The sequence below is a fragment of the Carlito syrichta genome, unplaced genomic scaffold, assembly GCF_000164805.1.
Source record: "Carlito syrichta isolate Samal-C Ts95f unplaced genomic scaffold, Tarsius_syrichta-2.0.1 Scaffold306677, whole genome shotgun sequence".
Classification (NCBI taxonomy): domain Eukaryota; kingdom Metazoa; phylum Chordata; class Mammalia; order Primates; family Tarsiidae; genus Carlito; species Carlito syrichta.
The window spans coordinates 272084-277220 of NW_007250773.1; positions in this window are offsets into that span (position 1 = coordinate 272084).

Below are 5137 nucleotides of genomic sequence, written 5' to 3' on the forward strand. Positions count from 1 at the left end.
AGCCACCAGGCCCGGCTTAATTTTTTAACAATCTCCAGCAGCGACATTCCTGAGTATTGATAACACCGGTCTTGTGTCCTTGGTGTTTTCAATGCAACCAGTCCTGTGACTTCAGGGAATTCAGCCTCTGGTGGGCAGGCGGGCAGTCATGAAAGACTGATTACATACAATAGATTAGGTCAGCTTGGTCTTATATATCTGGAAATAAATGCCTAGAATAGAGAAATAATCACTACAAGACATACTTGGGAGTTGCAAAACATTATCAATAGCTAGCTCCAAAAAGCTGGTTCTGTTCTTGGAACAAACCGCTAGCAAAGTATGATAAAGCTTAAGCAAATGCTAAAAAAGTTGTTCTTTAGCTGAGTTACTACATTTTGACTTCTCCCTTTCACTTGACACATAACAATACATTAGCAACTATAAATCTTACCTACCCAGGGATTAGCAGCACATCGTCTTGAACTTCTTCCTTGATTACACTATTCATAGTATGTCTTTAATTCTAAAATTTTTCAGACAACTACTAAATTAAGAATTTACTATTTTTAGTAAATAAACGTTTCCTCTTAATTCCCCAAGGCTTTAACCGGGTGGAAAAGGTAAGAGTAATAAATTCGCTTAGAGAGTGCAGTGGGCCTGTCATCAGATTTGTCTTCCCTGGTGAGAGTCCAAGCGGATGAGACTTTGAAAGATGATAGGGTTTCACACAGACAGAAGTTAAAAAGTTTGAGTGAATCAAGGCATACCATTTGAAGTACTTATTTAAGCAAACGGCAATTAAAATGAGTTGTGTGTACTTTTGTATAGTTATTTCCTTCTAATATTTGGGTCTGCATATTAGCTAGCCAATATATTTTAAAGTACTTTGAACCAGGTAACAGAAAAATCAAGTTCTTTGTGGTCATATAACTGAGTTTGAATTACCCTCTCATTATTTAATAACTAACAAATTACTTGATTTCTCTGAACTAGAATTTTTCTAGCAGGATAAAGAAATATTAATACCTAAATAGCCTAGAACCATAATGATACATAGTAGATGTTCATTCCATTTTAGCCCCCTTCAGCCATGTAAAAGTAAAGTGATAATGCTATTATTATGAAGAAGCTTTAATATAAAAGCAAAGGAAACTCATATACTTAAAGAACTCTGAAAAGAAATTTTAGAATCAGGTATATAGCTATGTCCTCAAATAAGCTGTCCAAGACATTGTTATGTGAAGGAAGAAAAACAAGTTTAAAAATAATGCATTTACTACAATCTTATATTTTTTTAAATATTAATATTCATGATAAATGTTACCAAAGAATTTTAAAATATGCAGGAATATATATCAAATTGTTTAGAGACAGATGATTAAGCTCTGAGAAGGTTCATATCATCCTCACTCACCACTATGTTATCTTCTGTACATTTTGCTCCTGCCATGAAGCTCTGGGTAGTGACCAAGATGACCTTAGCATGTCCCCTCGGCTTGACTAACCTCTGAATCAGTTTCTTCTTGACCATAGTTTCTTGACCTCCTTCTTCTTAGAGTACTTACTTTAGAAATCTTGCCATTGCAAATCCTTTCTCTGCCTCTTTGCAATGTAGATAAATGTCCTAGCCTCTTGCCAGTCTTAAAACTCAAAGAATGTCTTTCTCAAGAGCCCTGGAGCCATTCTTTTGAAATGCAGTCTTCAAGAAAGACAGTTCTCTCCTCTCTCTCAGACTCTATGGGAGCATTAGAGCTTACCTACTGACTAGTTTAACCAATTAGCAAACAGAGATAGTCTAATAATATTAACCAATTTACCTCCATTGTCTTCCACTACTTTTCTTCCAGTTCGCTTAAAAGCCCTCTGTCTTTTGTTCCCATCATGCTGAGTTTACTCTCAGCATTAGCCTTCTTTGCCTGTTGAATTCTCAGGTGTAATTTTTCTTTGACAGTGGCCAGGAAGTTTATAGTCTCTTAGAGAAAGTTGCTGCGTCTCTGCTGACTGTCTTCACACCTGTTAGAATGGCTGTTCTTAAAAAGACAAAAACCTAACCCCAATCAGAACGGTCATCATTAAAAAAACAAACAACAACATACTTACCTGGCAGGGGAGACACCATGATCACCAAGGTGGTTTTCCCAGGGCGAGGCTTATCCATTGCACTCCGGATGTGCTGACCCCTGCAATTTCCCCAAATGTGGGAAATTCGACTGCATAGTTTGTGATAGTGGGGTACTGCGTTCGTGCTCTCCCCTGGCAAAAAAAAAAAAACAAACAAACAACAGATACTGACAAGGATATAGAGAAAAGGGAACGCTTCTACACTGCTGATGGGAATGCAAACTACTACAGCCTCTTTGGAAGACAATGTGGTGATTTCTGAAAGAACTAGAAATTGACCTTCCATATGATCCAGCAATACCCAGAGAAACTCAAATCATTCTACAAAAAAGATACCTGCACACGTATGTTTGTTGCAGCTCTACTCACAATAGCAAAAATATGGAACCAATCATGTTACCCATCGAAACTGGCCTGGATTTTTAAAATGTGGTACATATACACAATGGAATATTATGCAGCCATAAAGAAGGACAAGCATATGGACTTTATAGCAACTTGGATGGATTTAGAGTCAATCACACTCAGTGATCTATCACAGAACTAAAGAACAGAGTACCATATGTTCTCATTCATAAGCAGACCTTGAACAATTATAATACTATAAGACAGGGATTGATAGTAGTGGAAAACTGTCGGAGCGGGAGTAGGATTGGCAGTTGAGGGAAACTGCTAGGGGAGGGAAGGGCACACCTCATCAACAAGGGTACCTGCATAATCAACGTTTGTATACCTAACCCTGAATTGTATCCCACATCTTTATAATAAAAAAAAAAAAGACAAGAGGTAAGTGCTGGTCAAAATGTGGAGAAAAGAGAACCTTTGTGCAACACTTATTGGTGGGAATGTAAATTAATGCAGCCATTATGGAAAACAGTATGGAGGTTCCTCAAAAAAATTGAAAACAGAACTGCCACATGATCTTGCAATTCCACTTCCGGGTATGTATCCAAAGGAAATGAAACCAGTATATATTGAAGAGATCTCTGCATTACCATGTTCATTGCAGCATTATTCACAATAGTCAAGAAATTGAACCAACCTAAGTGCCCATCAACAGATGAATGGGTAAAGAAAATATGGTGTGTGTGTGTGTGTGTGTATATATATATACACACACACACAATAGAATACTACCTAGCCTTAAAAAAAGAAGGCAATCCTGTCATTTGCAACAACATAAATGAACCTAGAGCACATGTTAAGTGAAACAAGCCAGACACAGAAAGACAAGTGCTGTACAATCTCAATTATATATGGAATCTAAAAGAGTTAAATTCGTAGAAGCAGAGAGTAGAACAGTGGCTACTAAGGGATGGGGGAGGGCAGTTTGGGGGAGAGACTGGTCAAAGGACATAAAATGTCAGAGAGAAGGCATAAATTCAGGAGATCTCTTCTACAACATGATGACTACAGCTATTAGTAATGTACTATATACTTGAAAATTGCTAAGAGAGTAGTTCATTTTGTTGTGGTTGTTGTTTTGTTGTTGATGGAGTGCAGTGGCACACTCATGTCTACCCACAGCCTCAACCTGCTGGGCTCCAGCGATGCTTCCACCTCAGCCTTCCAAGTAGCTGGAACCACAGTCGTGCACCAGCACGCCCAGCAATTTTTTTGAATTATTGTAGAGACGAGGTCTCACCCAATTTCCCAGGCTGGTCTCAAACCCCTGGCCTCAGGCAATCCTCTCGCCTCTACCTCCCCAAAGTGCTGGAATTCCAGGCATGAGCCACTGTGCCCAGTTAGAGTAGATTTAAATATTCTCACCACAAAAAATAATAAGTATGTGACATAATGGATATGTGAATTAGTTCAATTTAGCCATTACACAACTTATATCAAAATATCATGTTGTACACCATAATATATAAAATTTTGTCACTTTAAAATAAATAAGGAAATTTAAAATAATTTAAGTCTAAAATGTATCCTACCTACACTTATAAAAAAGTACATTTCGAATGATAATGTACTTTGTGCATTTCAAAGTATATTCCACAGAAGAATATTGGCATAAGAATAAATTCTCCCATCAAATAATTTTGAGGTATGTTAGAGGAAACTCACTTTTATTCATTTATTCTAAGACTTTTTAGAACCTTGACGATACTCAAAAGCATTATGAATCTCCAGTAAGCCTTACAATACACAGCCTCTTTCAAACTTTTTGACTATGAAAGCCTTTTTAGAGACCATTCTGTAGTAGTCAATGACTGAAAAAGGAAAGATATTACAATCAAGTCATTGCATGCTTTTCATAGACTTACCAGCACTATGGTGGGCACCCAAGCTAGATCGATTCCCCAGTCTCTCTCCCCCTCACCCCCATCCACCACAGGGAGACTTGGCTCTGTATGGAGACATCGAAAAGGAAAATTAAGCCTGCCGTTCTTGTGGCATGTGAGTTTTCAAAGCAAAGAGCAATCTACAGTTGAAAGTTTCTAAACAAATCAGGAATTCTAAAATATGCCTGAGCAATACCTCCTTATAATTTTTTAGCAAGTTTACAGGTTTGAACAGGCTCAAGTCTGTTCACTACTTATATTCACAGGGATGGGAGTCTCAAATAAAAGACAAAATAGATGGCAGTGCCACGCTCAAAAGGAGATGAGTCATGCCAAACTCTCCTGCTCCTTGGCAAGGGCATACTCAGTGTCTGAGCAGTGGCTGGACATAGCAGCCCTCAATAAAAAATAGTTGAATGAAGAAATCAAACCACCATTTTCCATCAAGTTTACCTCCTAACTATGTCTTCTCCCTGTTTTTCTTCTCCTTTATGCCCACACATGATTAAAAATAAATAGCATAAATGTATAGCAGGGAGTTCCAGAAAATTTGATTTGAAGTCAGAAATTGTTACAGAATGTTGATTTTTAAAAACCACCAAACTGCATTCTTCAGAATCTTTTCTATTTGCAAATATGCCTAACACTATGGTTGTTGTTCCACTTTTAATGGGAAATTTTATTTCTGGCCCTTAATTTTGAGGTATGGCGGGCTTAAGAATGGAATAGGTGTGATTTGGCCCGGG